Genomic DNA, 22,665 nt, shown 5'->3' on the forward strand with positions numbered 1-22,665 from the left:
AGTTCTAGGAGCTAGAAAGTACAGCGGGTGTGAAAAGGTTGTCACCTATACACCCATTTCTCTTAAAGCTGTAAGAAGACTTTCAACGGTTCACCAGTACTACCATCCCCGGTACTTTTACTTTATTTTGTTTTGAATCCTTATGATGTCAGAATGGTGGGCTTGAAGGTTGTCATTAAGTAGATAAGGGAACAAAGACTTAAATTACAGTTTATGCCCACAGTCCCAACAGAGAGTGGGAGTGGAGTGGAAGAGGGGTAGGTAGGAGGCATTTGCCTTTGGTTCGTGCAATAGAATAGTGTAGAAAATCCAGACATAAAGTTGGCTTTCATTTTATTAGCATTGTCACCTAAAATGTTTACACAACATCAATGATAACAACACACTTCTTCCCCCTGGGCAAGGGCATCCTCCGTGCCACTGCCGGGTGGCCTGAAACTGGAAGTCATAGCCCTAAATCCTGCTGTGGTCCAGGAGTTTGCTGGTAAATCTACTTTCTGGAAAGATAAAGGCCCTGGGTTATGCCAATTTCTATGAGAGAATTCTCACAAAATCTAATTTTTAAGCCACAAAGTGATGTTACTAAATGGGAAATGTATATGCTTATGTTAAATGCTTACAGCTCCATGAAGAGTTAACACAAAGAGCTGATGAGTGATGATTGAAACACCAATACAATCTGATGCAATGTATTTAAAGCCATTTAATATGTTAAATTAGTCACAAAGAGTGACCTCCTCACATCGCTGGATCACTTCGTTAATTCCGAGCAACAATTGTGCTGTATTAAATTTCCCAGTGGAAGTAGTTTATTACTAGTTTAATAATAAAGAAATGGCCTTTACCATCAGAGTAGAGACATACAATCTTCTAACTCCATGCTACAATAGCTGTAATATATTTTGGAACTACTGTAATAAATAATTTTTATTAATTTGAGACACTGCCAAGAAATAGGCACGAGCTCAAACCTAAATATTGGACGTTCCACTACTTAGATGCAGGATGCCAAGTGTCCTCACTGGGTGGGTGTGGCCGGCACTGCTGCCACTCAGAGTTGCATTCCCATCATCCTCTTGCTCTCACACTCCGTTCTACCTCCAGAATCAGTCAGTTCTTATCCTCGTCATTGCGGCTGGTGGAGGCCACACCCTCGTTCATCGAGCATACTTTAGTTAGCCTTAGAGGGAGGCTAGCTGGCACGACCCTGGTTGAAGGAAATTGGCTGGTGGTACCCCTCTGTTCAGGGACTGTGCAGGGACTCCCACCACACAGAAAGAAAAGCCAAGGCCTTTTCAGGTGGTCAAGGTCCTTCCGGATTTTTCCACCACTCATCCTCCTGATCTAACTTTGAATTATTCTTTCTTTCACTGATGAAGTCCAGGGCACTTTGGGCTCTTGGCTGTTTCTAGAACATGCCTTTCACCTCAGGGTCTCACTTCTGCATGTACTGTCTGGTTCCACTAATTTGCTCTGCCTTAGCATACCTCCCCACACAAGCATGTGACCAATCCCTTTTTTCTCTCAGGTCCTTGCTTGAATGTTGCCTTCTTTTGGGACATTCTGTAATAATTCTTTCTTTTTTTTTCCCTGAGACAGGGTTTCTCTATGTAGTCCATCCTGTCCTGGACTCACTCTGTAGACCAGGCTGGCCTCAAACTCACAGAGATCTGCCTGCCTCTGCCTCCCTAAGTGCTGGGATTACAGGCGTGCACTATTGCCCCGGCTCTGTAATAATTCTATTTAAAGTCACAGTTTCCCTTCTGTCCACTGCCATGGCTATGCCTATTCTTCTCTTGCTTTATTTTTCTTCTTACTTTTGACACACTCTACAATTTACTTATTTTACTTGCCCGCTGTTGGGTTCCTCCAACAGACTGCTAATTCCGCAAGGATAGGGATTTTTATTTGAGTCTATAGATGCTCAGCAAATACATGGTAGATACATATGTGAATACCAAGGGCTGCCTCTTTTTCCTAGAAAAGAAAAACGAAGAAACAAAACAAAGGAAAGACAATCTGGATATACATGAAAAACAAACAAATCGTTCTGTATAAACAATCTATTTTTGTGATGCGTGAACTCTGTGATAAAATTACAACAGAAATTAGTTAATAAGGCATTTTCAATGGTCTATACACAAACCCAAGGGGAAAAAAGGGGAGAGAGGACTGCTCTCAAATTTGACCTACAACTATAGAGGTCACGAAGAACACACATGCCTTTCACATACTGGGCTGCACGGAGAGCTGCCAAACAGTTCCAAGAGACGACCTCTGAGTCCCTGGTGCAGATGGCACCCATGTACAACTCATCAGCAATAGAACTAACTGGAAACGCTCTGGTCTGTTAGAAACATGGTGTTTTGGAGATTCTTTCTCACCCCTGCACTTTCCTTCCTTGCTTGGTCTGTTTTGTTTTGTTTTCATACTCTTAAATGTTAATGTGATTTTTGAAATGCAAGGGAAAACATTAACACCCCCCCCCTCCCCGTGGCACCCCAGAGGCCAGGGCTGAAGACTGCTGAAGTTCTGCTAAGCAATTTCTGCAGAAGGGAAGGAGGTCAGTATCATGAAGCCATGGGGTGTTCCGCAACTAGGGAGCCTTAATTCCTCCTGTGCTCCCAGGAGTGCTGACAAAAATTGAAGAAGAGCTTCCAAAAGGATGTTACTTGTGCATGAATTATGGATTGCGCTGTGAGCTATAATTTAAAAATTCCCCAATCTGGAGTTCTGGTGAGGTAGATAAAGCCAGGCTGTGAAAGAAAAATATACTTTAGTGTAAGTAGATTAGCATAGCCAATTCAATTAGGTATCATGGCCTGAAGTTAGAAGAGAACAAATTTGTAATAAATAAGAATAGCACCTTGTTCTAATTCACCTCTCTTGCTGTGACAGGACACTCTGACCAAAAACAGCTTAGGGGAACAGTGTTGATTTCAGCTGACAGGTCACGGTAACGGAGGTTTGGGTTTCTTTGTATGTTACATAAATACACTTTTGTTTTAATCCCAAGTGTGAGGTTTAAGTTGGGCTATAGTTTGTCCGCACTGTTAATTGTCTCGTGTGGAGCTAGTAACGGCCTTCCGTGTGCGGCACGGAGGGGTTGTGGTCTACGGCTCTGAGAGCATAAATATGAGAGCCTGGAAAAAGACAAGGTGGCGTTCTGTGTGGTGTTCAGTGTTGGCGTAGTGTGGCCTGTAGCAGTTTGGAGAGATCAGAGACCAGAGACGGCGTGGTGGTTTGGAACAGACAGATGGAGAGAAATGCTTTGGGGTCCAGAGGCATCTGTGGTTGACAGAGATGGGTATAGAACCCCAAAAGACCCACTGACCCTGACTAGCAGGAACGAATGTTCTCTCTCCTAATTAAGGTCAGGGTGCTGGTGGAAGGGAGGTAGAGGCCTAAACAACCCAAATAAAGGAGGTTTTTTTTTTTTTTTTTTTTAAAGAGCGCTACAAGTTACACTTCATCATCACGGCATGTCAGAACAGGAACTGAAGTAGTAGCCAAAGAGGAATGGTGCTTTCCGGATTGAATGCAGCCCAGGACTACCTGCCCAGGGAATGGTGCAGCCCACAGTGGGCTGAAGTCCCTTATGTCTATTCACAATCAAGACAGTCTCCCACAGGCATGCCCATCGGCATGAACTGGGCAGTCATTCTGAGAATTTGTTCAAGGCCATGGCAAGTTGACAGCCTAAGCGAAATAAGACATACCATCTATGCTCTTCACAGTCTTAAAATAGAGGACCTTCAGGTGTGTTTCTAAAAGCGGAGCTCCCTTTGTTCTCGTTACTCTCTTTCTCCCCTTCCCCCTCCTCTTCCTCTTCTTTCTCTAACTATGTAGCTAAAGGATGGCCTTGAATTCTAAAGCACCACGAAAGGTTGCCGTGGTGCGAGCATCAAAACTAGGGCTTTGTGTGTGGCGGACAAACACTTTCTAACTGAACTACTGAAAGACTCTTCCTTTGTCTTTGTTGATCATCTGGTTCCTACACCCTGGCACATCGCTCGGCAATGAGGTCCACAATCTCTGTTGAGTAAGGCTTGTTCTTACACAGTGATCTTGTTCGCTAAGTGGAGAGTTACATCTTAGTTTCCTTTTTTTTTTTTTTTTTTTTGAGGTAGGGTTTCTCTGTGAAGCCTTGTCTGTCCTGGAACTCCCTTTGTAGACTAAGCTGGCCTCCAACTCAGAGAGATCTGCCTGCCTTTGCCTCCCAAGTGCTGGAATTTCAGGCAGGTATGTGCCACTGCTGTTCAGTTCTTGGTTTCTGTTTTAAAGGGAAGGAAACTGAGGTCTATAGCAGGTGGCTTCTTTTTTTCTTTTCTTTATTAATTATACTTTACTCACTTTGTATCCCCCCATGTGGTTCTCTCCCTCCTCCCGTCCCAATCCCTCCCTTCCTCCACCCTCTGCATGCATGCCCCTCCCCAAGTCCACTGATAGGGGAGGACTTCTGTTCCTTCCTTCTGATCCTAGTCAATTAGGTCTCATCAGGAGTGGCTGCATTGTCTTCTTCTGTGGCCTGGTAATGCTGCTTCCCCCTCAGGGGGAGGTAATTAAAGAGCAGGCCAATTCGTTCATGTCAGAGACAGTCCCTGTTTCTATTACAATGGAACCCACTTGGATACACTGCCATGGGCTACATCTGTGCTGAGACTTATGGGCAACCTTTGGGCAGAGTGCAGGGAATCTTAGGAAAGAAGTGGGAAACAGTAAGATCTGAAGAGGACAGGATCTCCACAAGGAGAGCAACAGAACCAAAAAATCTGAGCACAGGGATCTTTCCTGAGACTGCTATTCCAACCAAGGACTATGTATGGAGACAACATAAGACCCCAGTGGGTGGCTTCTTTAAGGTCACATGTTCTTTAAGTTCCAAATTTTACAGCTCATGTTTCAGTACTGCTGTTATCTCCTTGATGTGTATAAAATGTATTTTATCGAGACTTAAAAACAAAGCGAAGATGACTTTTCCTGAGAGCTATCTGTTAGCATGCTTGACGCTCACATGTTAAGGGGACAGGCTACTTATGTTAACGAGGTCAGAGAGGATTATTGTTCCTTAAAGGTGGAAGGAGACTGAAAGGACCATAGAAACTGACTCTCCTTTGCAGCCCATGAGGAGTGTGTTGTAATCACTTGTTTAAAAATTACCCTGGGCACAGAAGCTGAGAAACCAGAAATTAATACGGCAAATAAAGATAAAACAATGATTAAAGCCTTCCAATTTGGGAGGGGGCATCTACGGACTGTCTTATCATCATCACTGTGTGTGTATGTGTGTGTGTGTGTGTGTGTGTGTGTGTGTGTGTGTGATGTGATGCATGTACCTGTATCACCAACACTTTTACTGCCAGATTTAATAGTTACACAATAAACAAACCAACCTGAAAGTTGTCATAACACGTGAGCCGAGTTACCACTTCACAGATGCCAATATCAAATAAGGAGCAATTGTGCAGAGCTCTGACCTCCTTGCCCATTGCTCTCCCTGTTCCGTACTCCCCTTGCCCTTCAATTTAAAGGGCCAGCTTCCTAAAGCATGGGTCTCACTCACTCTCTAAACAACAAAACCTAAATTCTTTGGGCAATCTTTAGAGATTATGAAAATGTGGCCAGGGGACCCTTCAACTACATTAAGCTAAAATTCTCCTTCCTAATTCTCTCCCCTGGCTCCAGCACCCATGGACTTCTGATGTTTATCTTTGCACATTAGCACTATGGCTCTCTGGAAATACCTTATTACGTTCACCTGCCTCTCACAAGCTTAGCTATCTTCCAAGCTTCAGCTCGTGGTCCACCTCTTTTATGCAAACCTTCCCGGTCCCCTAAAGTCAAAATTCATCTTCATTCATATTTCTGTTCATGATTCAAAAAATTTAAAAAAAAGAACAAAAAAAGTTTATGTGTGCCCCATGTGCTAAACGGAGAGAAACAAAATGCATGTCCCAGTATTAAGTTGCTGAGAGTCTTCAGAGGGAGCTTGACATGCGTTTGGCCATATCTAACATTTATGGAATACATGCTGACTGTGGATGATATATTAACTCATTCATCTTTACAGCGGCTTGGCAAAGTATTGACTGTTTACTGCCTTCCTTTAGAGGTAAGGTCCTGGAAGCACACAGAAGTCAGTGACTTCGCTCAAGGTGACAAGGCTGGAAGGAAGAGGGACAAAACTCCCAGATCAGAGGCCCTGCTCTTTTCACTGCCATTGTTACCAAGGCATCTCCCCACAAGCGATGCCTGAGGGTTGGTAAAGGGTGCAGAGATAAACCACTCCAGAGATGGTTTCAGGGAACTGCTTTGCTGCACATGAGCAACTACTCATAGAGTGGAAACCTGTCAACTATGATCGGCATTTTACCTGGGGTTGGATGGTGAATGCTCATGCTACCAGGGTCTCTGTGTGGAAGAAGCAGATTCATCCAGAAGGCCAGCTCCTGGCTACTCATACTATTTCCGAATTCTGACTTCAGGAGCATGCTTCTTGTTTAGAAGTGGAGTGTGCCAAGTAGGCTGGCTGCCAGGTCATGCCTGCATTTTCTCCTACACTCCACCGGCCATTCATTGGCTCGTGGCAAGCAGGTGCCTTTATCCACATTCTTGCTCAGTTGGTCTAAGATGGTATCATACTGCTTGAATGCTCTCACATGGATTCCACTGGGCAGCCAGAACTGAGCCATCTGCTCTTACAGCTACCACAGCAAGGAAAATGAGTGGATGGTACATTGGCTCAGGTGTGGGAACTGGAAGAGGCTTGAACAACTTAACTGAACTTCAGGGAGCTACTGAGCCAGGCATGGAAGAGGAATAAGATTATTATAGAGGAAGGAAGGGGCTACATAAGCCTTGAACGTCATGCCTAAAGAATGTGAGATTGGTCCTCTAGGCAACAGGGAGACACGGGAAGCTTAAGAATTATTATTATTTTTTGCATTCATGATTTTTAATAAGCCCCTTGGAGGTCTACATTAGCCACCCACTTGGAAAAAAATCTGCCCCCTTGGACATATAGAGGTGATATAATGTTGGTGTTTGCCTGATGTAGGTGTGGCGTCCGGGAGCACCCAACCATGCTCGGTCTATGAGGTTGAGAGAGCCAGCGTCCATCTGGAAACATTCAGCAGTTATGAAGAGTTTGGGCTGCTGCTTCCAACATGCTGAAAATCCCCGGGGACAGATGTCTCTGTAGGAGAGAGGCCACATCTGCAGCTTTGCTTTCTCCATTTCTGCTTGCCTGTCTGTCCTTTGCCACTCGTCGCTGGATGGATGTGGGGTGATCAGAAAAGAAAGAAAAAGGAGGTTGGCAGTGGGAGGGGTCCTTTACAAGGTGGATGTGGCCTCCATATGGACAGTAATCTTTACACAGGGCATAGATATGGGGGCAAGGTCTCAATAACCACATCCACTGTTGCCTTGATACCAACAAGCACCATGAGGTGGATACTGGAGTCTTCCAGGATTGGGGGGCAGGGGAGACATAGCAGTCCACTTTCTAGTTGCCCCTGCTTCCACTCCCATTTTTGTCTTCAGGAAACAGCAACAGAAAGGTGCACTGAGTCAAATGGGGAGAGCAGACAGAAGATATTTTACTCATTCTTAATACATTTATTTTGCAATAGGTATGGCTACGCAAAGGCGTGATGTCAGGTTACCTAGCCAGGACTGAAAGTGGCCCTCATTGCTTCCCTCCCCCTTTCTAACAGACCTCCTGAAATACAGATCGGTTCCAAGTCAGCAACTGAAACAAATGCAGCTGGAGATTTTAGGGCTGCATCTTGGACCAGTCAGCAAAGAGGCCTGTCCAGGGCATTGTCACAAACTGAGAATCCACCTGCTCTTATATCCAAACATCTGCGTATTATAACGACACGACGGCTAGAAAACTCCACACCTTGAAACTTCACCTCGTGCCACAAAACTATTTTTTAAAACGGCGTAAAGCAACCTTCAGGCTACCTCCGCGAGAAGGGCACCAAACACACAAGCCTTGAGGTTAGACGTGGATCCCATCTGCAGGATGTCTCTTCATTATATACGTGAAAATAGTTCAGACATCCCCAAGTCCTAGATCCAAAATACCTCTGGGCCCAGGCATTCAGCTAAGGAATACGCACGCTGTGGTAATTACTACTCCAGGTGGCTTATATCTCGACGTATAACAGACAGGCGGAAATGAAAGATTTTAATCCGATGCTTTGGAAATAGTAGTTGTTTCACTTGTTGGAAATGAAGAGGGCAACCAGAGGTTCCAGGTCTTGTGGCAGCCATCTTGTGACCATGAGAAAAATCAGGCTTCAGGAGAAGCTAGCACAAGAAGGAATGGGGTAGCCTGGGGAATTGCAGAGACAGGAGTAGAAGCTTGGAGCCTAGGCCCAGCTCTAGACCATATGCTCTATGAGATAATAGATTTCTCTTTCAGGTAGGTTACAACTGGAGGATTAAAGAAGGTGGACAACTATTCCAGAGCTATTCCAGAGTGCTCAGTGTTTTTCTCCACATACCGGGTAACGTTTCTCACTTGGGCTAGCAATGGAGACAAAATGGGCACTAAAATGCTTAGAATTCAGGGCGGTGAAGTTAACTTCCCAGGGTCACACAGCGAAGATCTTCACCTTTTCTTTTTCCAGTACTGAAACTTCTCTGACATTCAGTAGGTTAGTTCTCATCCACATTGACCGCCTGCAGATTTCTGAATATGGTAACAGGCACGTAAGTTACCAACGTGTGGAGCCTGTTTGGTGAATCCTCATCTCCATTATGTTTCCTGGACAAACGTATTTGGATGCGATATGGAACGTTTTTTTTTATCCCTTTGGCCCAGACAGCTTTATAGGGCCTGGTTTCATGCACACATCTGGAGCTCCTGTCTCCTTCATGGCAAATTTCCGAATTTCTCTGTGTGCCTGAGGAGCACGCTTCCTGAAGCCCACTCCAAGGGTGTGCTTGTGAGTGTTGATGGTGTATTCTCGGGTCACCACCTCGTTGATGGTGGAACAGCTCTTCTCGACATCCTTCTTTGCGCGAGCCATTCTGCCAGGCCCAGTTTGGAAAGGACGGGCGCGAGGGATTGTGGGAAGCTAGATCTGCGTCTTGCTCTGCTGATTGCATCTATGTATGTGCGGGGGTGCAAGTGTCTCTGTGGGCATATAGAGACCAGCGGGCAACCTCAGGGTCATCTCTCAGCCACTGCCCACCTTGTTTTTTCAGACATTGACCCATACTTGGCCTGGACCTCATTGTTATATAAGACTGAGTGGCCAGGAACCTCATGGGTCCTCCTGTCTCTACCTCCTCAGTGCTGGGATTGCAGGAGTGTGCCACTAGGCTCAGCTCTTAAAAGCCGGTCCTGGGGCTGAAAGTGGGGTCCTCGAGCTTGCACATCAAGCGCCTTAGTGAGAGCGCCAGTTCTGCAGCTTTAGGGCACTTTGTGTTCATGGTGTCAAACTTCTCACACAGCCTTCACTGTACATTTCAAACTATGCCACAACGTATTAACTAATTATTAGTGAAATTCCCACACTTACTGTGGTGCACTGTTCGCCTTCAAAGCGACTTCAGCCTTACAAGACCCAGGACGGTCAGCATCTCAAACACGGTCACCGAGAACATTCACGTGGGCTTACGTGACTCAGCCGTCAAAGCCTTTAATCTAGCAAGAAAAGATACCTTAGGCCGACAGAGTTCTCCCCTGGGCCTCAAGAACTGGGACTCCGAGATCCTTCACGTGTGTGACTGATGAAGTGCAGGCCTCGTGGGGCCCGGCATAGAAAAAGAAGACAAAACAAGAGTAGGAGAGGGGTGACAGTGGGGGAGCACCGGCCTTCATTTCTGGCCACTCCCCAGGCCCCATATCCAGGGAGGGAGATCCAGCTCTCACCTACTACACACATCTTTCTGGAGGGGAGGGGGTTACTTGAGCCAGTTTGAGTTAGTTTCTGTCTCTGGCAGCTTGGATTAAAACCTTTTTTTTTTTTCATGTTTATTTTTTAGTTATGTCTCCTTTCCCCGAAATGATGGCTGGTGGGATAAAAACCTTCAAATGAGAAGGATTCGTGAAGAGACTCTGAGCTCTGGAAACAGACGACCTCAAAGCAAGGCTGCCAGCACTGTGCTGTGGACTTTCCCTGGATTATGGCGGTCCCGCACCAGCAAGGGACATTTGACAGCTCTGAAGACACTTTGGTTGCTACAATTTGGTTAGGTGGAGACACCGATGCTTGGTACCTCATGGGCAGAGGGCGGTGAAGTAGCTAAGGCATACCGCAGCAAACAAGCCCGGGTTTCAAATAAGGAGTCGGCAAAGTCTAATACGTGTGGATGGTGATTTCTCAAGTTGTTCATGGGAGTGCTGCCTAGCTGATATTGCCACCTGAGAATTCCCCTTAAGTCTCACAGATACATGGATTAATAAGGTGTGAACTACGTATGGATACGTTCCTTTCTCGGGGGCTACATTTAAAAAAGTTATGTGTATGTGTAGAGGGAGTTGCCCCAAAGTGGGAGTATCCTCTGATGTCTCCTGGATCTGGAGTTCCGGGGGCTTGTGAGCCGTCTGACCCGAGTGCTAGGAACTAAACTCAGGTATTCTGGAAGAGTAACATGAGCCATCTCCCCAGCCCGGGGATCGCTTTTGATCACCAAGAAAACCCCGCAGCAGAGGTACTCAGCCATGGCCATCAGCTGGACCAAGCAGCTCACGTATGTGTCGCTGACAGACATGTGCATTGTTTGTGCCACTCATCCATGTGGCATTTTTCACATTTCAGAAACCCCAAAAGGGAAAGCCTTTTTTGGTATGTGTTTAGAACCATCATTTTGTACCTCGTTAAGAACCTACCATATGGTAATGCTTACCACATCCACAAACCCTTCCACCAATAGTGATTTCTAGGGAGACTGCAAATAGTAATTACAGTTCTGAAGTGGTAGTTTAGATTTTATACTGCTGGGGGTGGGGGGGATATACTGCTTTGCAGGCATGCCCTGATGAGCATCACAGAACTCCTCCTAAGAGCCATTCATCCTGGGTAATGGAAGGGCTATCAAGAGCGGAACATCTGGGGAAGGAAAAAAAGGCCCTCTCAGATGAGGTGGGGCATGAGGGCACCTCCCAGTTACCCCGGAAACAAAGAAAGGCTTAAAAAGAATCTCCCATGGCTCCCAAACACGAATTTCTCTCATCAGAGATGCCTTTGCCTAATGTGTTTGACATTGCATTAGCTCTGCCTTCTCTTTGTGAGTTCTCCCTCGGGCTTTTGTGGTTAGTGACTGCCAAGGGCTATCTACTGTGACTTTAGGGCTGGGTGTCTGTTTCAATTCAACTGGGATCCTTAGAGACCTCACTGGCGTGAACACTGTGATTTCTTGCTCTGCCTTCAGTTCTGAGGCACAGAAAAGCATGTCCAGCTCTGGGTTGGCCTTCCAGCAGAGATAGAGACAGGAGGGTGGGTTTGTGGACCCGCGCTTTCCTGACTGCCTCTTGGAAAAGAACTGGCTCATCTCAGATGACAGGCTTTCAGCTTTTCCGGAGCAGAGATGAAGCACATTCTTGAATCCCATTGAGTAGAGCCTTGTGGAAAACAGAGGGTGTGGAGGAGTGTGGAGGAGTGACTGTGGCTGAAGAATTAAGGGCTGTGGAGGATTAAACTCTGGAAATTGCCAGGGACAAACAGAAAGAGTCATTTAGATGCAAGATACAAACTAAGGGAAGCCACCTAGCCCCAGACTCCAGAGCTCCAGAGACTGTTCTGGGCCTTGAAAGAACTTTTAGCTTCACCAAATGCCTCTTCTGATAATTTTTGTCATCTCAGATGGGGTTTGTCCTTTTATTCCTCTTTGTGGAATGATTTACTTATTCATTTGTTTATTTTCATTATTTTTTTAAATTGCGATAATGTTGTAGATACCCTCAAGCTCTGGGCTGAAGGGATTCTACTGCTTTAGCCTCCTTGAATACCTAGAGCTGTAGGCATGTGACAGTAGGTCTGTTTTTTTTTTTTTCCAGAAAGTTCTAGAAGTTGAACGTCTATCCAATAACAGCTGTCATTTCAGAATGCTCACTACGTGCTATACACCACACTCGCCGGGTCTTTCTGACTTCTCTTGGTAATATCCCCGGGAAAATACTATGTTCACTTGCTTCTCGGAGCAGAGAATTGAGATTTAGAGAATGTTAGGAAATCGTTGAAGGTCATAGAGGATTGTGTGACCATCTTATAACTCGCCAGACTTCGAATCCTTCATGCCTTCGGCAGCTCATTTTCCCATTACTCTCAACATGGTTCCATCTTCCTTTCAGCCTGACTCATGTATCATTGGCTTTTAAAATACGTGGCTGGCAATAGTTAAAGTTCAGGCTGTAAAGCATACCCATTGAATAATAAAAGTTGTCGTAATTATAAAGAACCACACTAGGGTCTGAACTCACACAGTGCTCTCTTGCTCGTAAACGTTAAAGCGACGCACAGGCATTACTTTTAAGTTTGACCAGGTTCGTCACCCCATTTAAAGAGATCTGTGAGTATATTACAGTTGGCTGTGTGATGGGTGTTAAATTGAGAGCCTCTGGACTCAGTGATGGCATCTGTTCTCAGGTCCCAAGGTGCTCTCCTCACAGCTCCTCTCACTGTTGCCTAAAGCAGGGTGGGAGCGAGGAGCTGCCAGCTCAGAAGGGAGCAAAATGCCAATACATGTTTCTAAAGAAGTTCTTGCCTCCAGTCTCTGATCACTTCTCTTGACATTCATGTCCTTTTACACAGACTGGAGGAGGGAGGGAGGTAGGGTTCCAGTTTCTGTGCCTCTTTGGAACCCCAGCTTAGGTTTCTTGGAACTTCCCTGGAAGAGACCGAGTAGTCTTCAGGACTAGGGCACAGGGCACTTGATTTTGACTTATGACTTACTTACACCTAATCGGAGAAGAATATGCAACCAGAAAGACGCCCCCTGCAGCTGGGTTTCTTTGGACATGCCTACAGTCTCAGCATCCAGGAGGCAGAGACAGGAGAATCATTGCCAGTCTAAGGCCAGCTTGGTCTACATAACAAGCTCCAGGCCGGTTAGGCATACATAGTGAGACACTGTGTCCAAAACCAACCAACCTAGCCAGCGACCAAACAAAAACACAAATAAAACCAAGCACACAGACTCTCTGTGTGGGACAGGCTTCTGGGGTGGGCAGGGGCTGGACCTGCAGAATCAGGAGCATGGAAGGCAGGAGGGACTACACTGAAAGCAAGTGAACACAAATAACCAGCCTTTCAGGGGCTGAGGGAAAGCCTATAATTCCCAAGCCAGAGCACCTATAACCAGGTGGCTATAGGTAAGGGCATCTACAAAGATCCTATAGCTGTGTCTTAGGGGACCCAAAATGGCTCTAACCCCTTCATAGGTTAGAGAACTTGTTGCCAGCCAATAAAAGTGCCAACCTAGAAGAACTACTACCTTGTCCCACACATACACATGAGGAAACACTGCCTCAAGCCACCCACATTAGGTGTACAGACAGGTATTAGGTATGCAGCTCATTCCTATACGAAGGAGTTCGCAAAGCAGGATATGCTATTGTTTCAGACATTATAGTGATTGAAGCACAGGTCCTTCTACCTCCAACTGCAAACCAACAGGCCAAATTGATAGCACTTATTTGTACCTTCCAACTAGCAAAGAGGCAACCCCTAAACCTTTATACAAGCTCCAGAGCTCTGGCTCCTATGTGCCTCATCTCATCAGCTCATCATCCCCTGGGAGCTGTAACAACTCTGTTAAAGAGGCCTCTTCTCAGAGCTGTGTGATTCCTGGGTTTCCGTGCCTCAGGATATCCTTGGGACACTGTTCCACCCCAGAGTTGTGAGGTTACTGGGCTCCCTGCCTCAGGATACCCCTGGGACACTGTTCCACCTCAGGGTTGAGATATCCTCCCCCCTCTTAGAGTTGTGAGTTTTCTGGACACCTTCCTGCCCAATCAAGAAGGCAGGCCCTCAGCAACTAAAAACAAAACAACAAGATTTGGTGCCATGACTCAAATTTGTGGCCTTGGAATTGTGGGTTTCCTGGACACCCTTCTATCTGAGTGCCAGAAGGCAGGCCAACAAAACAACAATACCTAGGAAGGCCTTTCTGTCACATTTACCACGTCCCCCTTCATGAACTTCAATTCTACACACAAAGCAATCACTATTGCTGGTCAATGGAAAGAGAAGCAGCAGCAATGAGACAGAGAAAGAGAGAATTTGGTCAGCACCCATGTGGAGGTGGGGTGTGAAGATAATAAACTCAGAATGCTAGTTCTCAGTGTTGCCTAGTACCATATACATGCCAGTGACACTACACAACTGAGTTAAAATACGGTCAAGGTCGTGGAAAACCTCTGGGGCATGGCTTGAAATAATAAAGGACTTAATCAGTTTTTTTTCAGAGCAGAGGCAAGAGTATTGCAGCGTGAGTTTGTGGTGCAGGTATCTGGGGAGTGCTGAAGGGTGCTGGGAGAGCATACTCTGAAAATTTTTAATCACAGTGTGTCCATGATTTCTCCTGGCCTCAGTGTCAAACACCACCCAGGCCTCCCAAACATCAACCTCCTCAGTAGGTGGCATGAAATGCTCTGTCCCCCAGGGATTTTATAGAATTTCCCAGCCCCAATCATGCAATGAAAATCATTCCCCCATTTCACTACTTGTAACATCTCCCTCATCTTTCTTCCTTGTTTTGTCTGCAACTTCTCTACCACGAGCCTCCCTCTCTCTCTCTCTCTCTCTCTCTCTCTCTCTCTCTCTCTCTCTCTCTCGTACATGCCCCAAGATTGGCAGTTCCCAAAATAATGGGAACTCCTTTGGTCACTCTTCTGAGAACTGTGACCTGGAGGCAGCTCAGTAGTCAGTAGTGGTTACTGTCAAACATTATTATCTCAGTTTTCCTGAGCAGCTTATTCCTATTTGAGTACAAATTTCCTCACAGTATTGCACAAGCAGAGGTGATATGGGCAAGCCATCTTGCACCTTTATGTCTAAAGCATGTTTTCTCTGGGACACACACACACACACACACACACACACACACACACAAAAACAAAAACAAAAAACCTCAGAGAGAACTCACTCAGCACTAAGATGCCAGTGACCCGATCCTCTGGAAACTGCACATACTCATATATTCTCAAGGAATAGAATCACTGCCCCACACTTTCAAAGGTTAAGGAGGAGGAGAAGGAAGAACAGGAAGAGCAGGAAAAGGAGGTGGAGAACAAGAAAGAAAAGTTATACATTCATGGTTCTTGGTTGGAGAAACAGTCTCAGAAAAGACTCCTGGGCCCAGATATATTTGATCCTTGTGGAGCTCCTCCTCTAAAGGTCATACTAACTCCCTCTTCTTTCATATGATTCCCTGCACTCTGCCCAAGGTTTGGTTATGAGTCACAACATCTGTTTTGATACACTGCTAGGAAGAGTCTTTCAGGGGCCCTCTGTGGTAGACTCCTGTCCTGTTACTTGTTTTCTCCTATTTCCAATGTCCATTCCATTTGTCTTTCTAAGTGAAGATTGATCATCTTACCCTGGGTCCTCTTTCTTGTTTATCTTCTTTACGTGTATAGATTTTAGTATGTTTATCCTATCTTATAGGTCTAGTACCCACTTAAGTGAGTATATACCATGTGTGTCTTTCTGCTTCTGGGATACCTCACTCAGGATGATCTTTTCTAGGTCCCACCGTTTGCCTGTAAAGTTCACGATTTCCATGTTTGTAATTGCTGAGTAGTATTCCATTGTGTAAAAGTACCACAATTTCTGTATCCATATAGCCCATTGCAGCTCAGTATCCAAGTGGGTTCCCTAGTTAGGGGAACAGGGACTGTCTCAGACATGAACTCAATAGCTGGCTCTTTGACACACACACCCCCGCCCCCGGGGAGGAGCAGCTTTGCTGGGCCACAGAAGAGGACATTGTAGCCAGCTCTGAAGAGATCTGATAAGCTAGGATCAGATGGAAGGGGAGGAGGACCTCCCCATCAGTGGACTTAGAGAGGGGCAGGAAGGAGATGAGGGAAGGAGGGTGGGATTGGGAGGGAATGAAGGAGGGGGCTACAGCTGGGATACAAAGTAAATAAACTGTAATTAATATAAAAATAATAAATACAAAAATAAAATTTAAAAAAAAAGAAAGAGAGAAAAAGAAAAAAAGAAAGATTTCTTTTCGTCACAGCGAAGGGTGATTCCCACCAAATTTTGGTGTATGTCCACATGAAAGTTTAGCTTTTTTCTAACTGAGAAAAATAACCAGTGCTGTTTTTCCTGTAGACTCGTCAATATAGAGAGAGGTTTTCTTTAGCCTGTCCTGTTCCTTCTATGACACATTACTAATGTCACCCCAGGAAAAATAAAGGAAATCTTTTGGAGACACAGGCTCTATAGAATCCATCCCTGAACTCCACCTGTACAACCCCACCCCATACTCTGAAAAGTGATTTTTTTTTTCTTGTCCAGACAGGGTTTCTCTGTGTATCCCTGACTGTACAGGAACTTGCTCTGTAGACCAGGCTGGCCTCAACTCAGAGATCCTCCTGTCTCTGCCTCCTGAGTGCTGAAATCAAAGGCTTGCACCACCATAGCCTGGCTAGAAAGTGATTCTTAAAATCAGAAGATTATTCAAGGACTCTCCCCCTCCCCCCAACAACCCCTTGCTGTGAGTTTCTTTCCACATTCTTTTGTTATGAGAGGACTCTACTCAGGAAAGCCCCTTTCTCAGAAGTTTGGCTTAACAACTGCTTGTCTGGAATAGCAAAGATTGATCTGATGGTGAGAAGACAAACCAAAAAACAAACCAGGACCCTTCGTGCCTGGAGTGTTAAGAGTGACAGCCTGGCACTGGATTTGAACATGAGATCTTCCTGTCTAGGAACTTAAAGTTCAAGGAGTTGTCAGTGCCTTAGTTTATGCATCTGTGTGAGGAGGTACTGACAACTCTTGTCTATTTGTTGGATGGTTAAATGATCTGACATACGAAAGGGCGTTACCATTGCTATCACTAGGAAATGATTAGTTGTTCTGTCTACAACATCATTATTATCACCACATCTACTATTTTGCAAGGTATGGTCCACACAGACAGTAGGTTAGGACCCAAAAGAGCAAGGAGTTGAATCTTTCAGTAGGATGATGCTTCCTGGGATAAGCCATGGCTTGATTCTTGCATATTCTGGTGAAGGAGACTGGTATAGTCTGAATGGTAATATCTCTCAAGGCTCACGTAAACCCCAACCCCAAAGGCAATATTTTTTGAAGTTCGGGCCTTTGGGAATGACCAAATGGGAGATTGTTTGTGGAGAGGAATAGCCTCATCCAAAGAGACACTAGTGGCTGGGGAGATGACCCTGTAGGCAAGAGCACTGGCTGGGTAAGCATAAGGACCCCAGTTCAAATCCCTAATACCCATGGAAAATATTGGGCATGGTCATACACATGCTTATTATTAGAGTACTGAGGGAGGTGGGGACAAGAAGGTCCCTGGCCGGCCCTGCCAGCCTAGTCCCGGATTCAGTGAGAGAGCCTGTCTCAAGAGAACAAAGTGGAGAACGATGGAGCATGTCTCCCAACTTCTCCTTTGCCAATCCCCCCATCCCCCAGGTGCAGAAAACAGTGCAAAGATGCTGTGTTTGAGACAGAAAGTTGACTCTCACAAGGGATAGAATGTGTGGGTGCCTGGATCTTGGACATCTCAGCCTGCAGAACTCAAAATTAAAATTTCTATCTGTAGGCCACTCAGTCTCTGGCATTTCTTACAGCAGCCCAAAGAGACTAAGATGCAAACAGTTGGACTCATGACTACCATTTGGCTAAAGACTTGTAGGGCCCTCAAAGTTCACAGTTGGCAATTCTAGCACCCAATGTGATGGGATAGTAGGCCATGAGGGAGCCATCATGAATGACAGCAGCATCTTATGATACAGACTCGATTTCTCACTCCCTGCCGTTGGATAACTTGGTGAGAAGATGGCTGCCTATGAAGTAAGAATCATGTCCATATCATATTCCAGCCTTCCATCACTTTGATCTTTGGTTTTCATTCTCCAGAACTGTGGGAAATTAATGTTTACTGTTGAGGATGGCTAGTCTACGCTGTTCTAACAGCAGCAACGGACTCAAATACCTAGAAAGGGAGCAATTCTGTATTTTTGTTCCTTCTTCCTTCATTCAGAAGCTTGTACAACTCTTCTGCCAATTCTCTTGAAAAGTCTTCTAGAAGGTTGTATTATTTGGCCAGTCAAATGACCAGGAAATAACACCTGCCCTTTAATTTTTCAAGAAGAATTGAAAAAAAAAAAAAAAAACAAACTAGAAAAACTAAAAAAAAAAAACCTAGAAACGGAGCTAAATATTTTTTGGTTTTTTTCATATATATATATATATATATATAAATTTTAAGATCAGAAAAAAAAGCAGAACTGTAAAAAAATATTTTCTCTAAGTTGACTTGGGAGCACACTAGTGTTTCTGTGTTGCAAGCCTCTGGCTGCAGCTTCAGCTCAGGACAGGGTTTGGGCATCCCTCACCTCTGTTCACCTTTTCCCCCTGACCTGGAGTGAAGCAGACACATCTGTTCTGTGTGGATTTGCCATTTTCAGGTTGCCATGTAACATAATTTTTATGGATGGTTCCATCAAACATCATATGGTGCCTGCTTTGGATACTTCCCAGACAGCCCAAGTATTTCTCCTCATCCCTCAGGACCTCAGGAAGGCTTACAGAAAAGTTTCTAGCTGATTAAAAACAAATTCTACAGCCAGAATCCACAAATGTTTGTTTTATGGATGAGGTAACCATGGAAAATGCAATAAACAAAACAGAAATAGTCCTTGCTCTGCTGTGAACATGTGACTCCGGGCTGCTGCCGTGGGCAGGGGGTGGGGGCTGGGGGGGGCAGAGTCGTTCTTTCAGCAACTCTACTAATGGTCTGCGAAATATAGGAGCTCACTTAGGTGATTCCATGCTGACTCGTGTGTGTGCGTGTGTGTGTATTCAATGAGAATCTAACAATCAACAAGTGGCTTCTGACCTCTCCCGTGATTGCCTGGCTCCTCTCTCGATGAATTTGCTGTGAGATTGGAAGCCCTGTGCTACCATAGTCCAAGCACTGCCCACACCTGTGTAGAACAGCTTTTTCCCTGTCTAACTTCTCCCTCTCCTGTCCTCCTCGTGTCTGTGTTGGAGGCTCAGCATTTTCCTTCTCTCCAGGTCACTACAGGGAGACAAATCTTGAAGTAGGGGGCAGGAAGCTTTCTCAACCACCACAGAAGTTGCCTCTTTGGCTTATCTTTAGCTGAGTGAGGGACCAGTTCACATCCTCTGAGAGAAGCAATGACAACTGATTTCTCATACGTACAAAAACCACACAGAAATCCACAAACAAAGTTCGAAGATAAGTACAAATGACTGGCTCCACCGAAGCTCTGGTTTCTTGTTTCAGTCATTAATGCAATGAAAATACTCGCTAACATTTGGGTGCAGTCGGGACATTTGGTGCTTCAGGCTCCTTGTAACAGTTGTCTGAGATAGGGACCGATTCGAAGTCTCCTTCATAGAGGAGAACACGGAGGCCCATGGCTTCTAAAGAAGCCTTCTTTTTTGAAGGAATGGCAGAGCCTATTGACTAAGCAACCCCCAAAGAGCCTTGTAGTGTTGCAAAGCCAGTTAGCCTTAGCCTTGGCCTCACCTGACATCTTCAAACCGAGAGAGCTGATATTATCTTTACACGAAGATATGCAGATATTCACAGAAATATACCAGGAAATGGAAAAAAGATTGGCCACACAGCTTGGACCACCCTGTCCTAGGTATGCTGTGGATGGACACCCCTACACCCCCCCACATGCACATGCTATTTTTACTGAGACATTTAAACACAGACATTAAAAATATAGTTTCTGTAAGCCTGTTTTGTTACTTCTTGTTTTAACGTAAGGAGAGTCTGAACGATGAAACTGGCCGTCTTGCCTCCCTTCTTCATTTTATATGTCATGTCAAGAGATAGAGACAGAACTATTATTTCATCAGGGGTCACTTGATGACTTACTGAGAGATCACAGTCTTCTGACCTGCACCCACTAACTCTGACCCTGACTCCCCTGGGGAGGGCTTGGGGAGGAGAAACTGCATTACTTTCCCGGAGGCTATCAAGTATTTATCATAAGGCCAATGGCTCTTCCCACTTTTTCTCTGACTGTATTAAATATATTCCTATAGCAAACATTCACCTTTCAAATCCCCGTTGGAGTTGCAAATCAATAGTAAGCCTCAGGCCTGCCCTGGGAAGGAGGAGATGTAGGTATTGCTGTTTCTATTTTTTCAAAGAAAGTGGAGTGGGGCAAAAGTCAAGAAATGCTCCACACCTTTCCTGAGGGAGCACAGAGAGGGAGAGGCAGGGCTGCCCTGGTTCTTCAAGACTCCTGGCTTGGCACAGTGGGTCAGACCACACGGCTTTCCTGTGTTCCACGTGTCTTACAGGCATTGCAGTGAGGAACAGCACAGACACTTCTGTTCTCGTGGCACTGTTCAAACTCTCTGCTGTAGTCTCTCTGAAAGAAGCTATTCTTTACGTGATAGGCAACTTGCTGAAGAGATAATTAGATCTGCTGAGGGACAGCCACAGACACGATTTCTGCAGAGATACGGAGCATTCCCAGCGTTCCTAAGGCATTTCCTGTTCAGCCTTTCCAGTGGTGAGGAAGAAGGTATATTTAAATGAAGTTTAGCCTGGCAAATTAGCATATTGCAATAAAAATGCATTCTTCATAGTCCTAAAAGTCCTTGCCTAACGCCTATTTTTAATAAAAGAAGATATTTTAATTTAATAAATAAAAGACAAACTCTTTGGGCTTTGTGCCAGTAGATAAGCACACACACAAACACACAAACAATGTTTGATCCTGCCTTGCTTCAGGGCATTTCATCCTTCAAGAGACCAGGGGGAAAAACAACCTCGTAACTTCACCACCAAAACTTCCAAATTTATTGCAACACAATGTAATGGCAAAATATTATTTTCTTAGCAGAAACACATAAAAAAACAAAAAACAAAAAACAAAACAACCATCATGGCCAAGAATGCCTGGTTTTGTTTTTACAATAAACTTCAAAAAAATCTTGAATTCCGTTCTTGGTTTGGGGCTGGTTAGAGATGTTGCGGCTTGTTTGGAGGAAAGAATCCTGACTAATTGTTCGATTCAATCCTCTGTTTAACCTGTGCCTCAGGCATTTATTTCATGTTTATACTGGTTCCACACAATCACCCTTAAAAGAGATTGTGCGTCCTTTCTTCTCATGCAAAGTTGAGCTACAATGGCAAGGCTAACAATGCCAACCCATTCTTGGGCTTATCAATAACAGAAGCATTCAGTCTAAGAAAACCCTTCTATTGTAAACAGTCAAAGCCTTGCAGATCTAGCCACGTTCCGCGGAGACCTGCCTCCATAGAGAGACTCACTCAGAATCATTTCTCTTTTTGCATCACTGTGCTCACTCCTTAAATGGCTTTTCATACATTAAGCAGTTGCTGCCTTGTTAATGCATTCCTTATAGGAAACAAATAAAACTTTTTTTTTAAAGAAAGAAAGATGTAGACTATTTAAAGTTTCCACACAAATGCCACATTTTCCAACTGACTTTACCTGTAATGAAGTTACTTCAGTGACAATGCAAAAACTTTGTTCTAATATTAACACCTCAGCACATAGCACATATATGGTTATTTATGACCATGCCAACTGGCATCCACTTCTATCACAACTCTCTTTGAGCTGAAATTTATCCTCTGGTTTAGGCATTTATTCTTGTTTTTCAACAAAAAGTACTCTTTAATGTTTTAATAACAATGCATGGAAAAGCAGCTATCTGTGCCCTCCTTGAGTAATTCATCAGACGTACCTTGTTTGAAGAAAGCAGTGTTTTTCCCCCCTAAATTTTCCACCACAAAGAATGGTTATTCTTTTTTCTTTAAGCTTTTCTGCATCACGAATCCCATCCAAATTATTCTAAAGAAGAAGCAAGAGGAGGTCCAGGAACCTTTTCTCTTCTCAGACGAGCTAAGCAAACATTCCCATCCACCTCTCAGCCCTTTGGAAAGCTCATTTTGTAACAACTCACCACACACACACACACACACACACACACACACACACACACAAACACACTCGCCTCTCATACTGGGCTTAGTGCTGAATTAGGCGGTCCCCTTTCAAATTTCCACTCCCACTTGCTTTTTTTTTTCTTTTTTGGGAAAGGATTTCTAAATATTCTTTTCTAACCCAAAGCACACATTCAGCAAGCAAGCAAATTCTACAATTAGATATTCTGAGACACAGAAGTGAAGGAGTTAGATAGGGGTTTTTATTTTCTTAAAAACATGCCTTAAAAACTATCTGAGAAGGGGCTGTTTTTTCCCCTTTCTTTTCTGAGCACTAATGAACACAGCTAGATTAAGCTGTATGAAGACAGGAACATCGCCCAGCTTATCCTACTGGACTTGTGCCTTTGCACTGGAAACATATTTTTCCTAGTTGTGGATGCTACTGCTTTGTTTTGCTTTGCTTCCATCCTTGCTGGTCTGGAAAAGCTCCATGAAATAATTGAGGTGTAGGCTGCTGGTAAAAGGACACACGGTAATAAT

The 22,665-nt window shown here is 44.7% G+C and overlaps 1 protein-coding gene and 1 pseudogene across 1 annotated transcript in view; both read right to left on the minus strand.

Moving 5' to 3' along the window:
• The window catches only part of Vit (vitrin), a 113,354-nt gene extending 91,218 nt beyond the window's left edge, over positions 1 to 22,136 (minus strand). Inside the window, exon 1 of the mRNA XM_060364314.1 lies at positions 21,924 to 22,136. The gene's annotated coding sequence lies outside the window, so the exon portion shown is untranslated. The remainder of the gene's footprint in view (positions 1 to 21,923) is intronic.
• On the minus strand, positions 8,668 to 9,083 carry LOC110559555 (large ribosomal subunit protein eL31-like; annotated as a pseudogene).
• Positions 22,137 to 22,665: the final 529 nt, after the last annotated feature.

The sequence above is a fragment of the Meriones unguiculatus genome, chromosome 1 (genome assembly GCF_030254825.1).
Source record: "Meriones unguiculatus strain TT.TT164.6M chromosome 1, Bangor_MerUng_6.1, whole genome shotgun sequence".
Lineage (NCBI taxonomy): Eukaryota > Metazoa > Chordata > Mammalia > Rodentia > Muridae > Meriones > Meriones unguiculatus.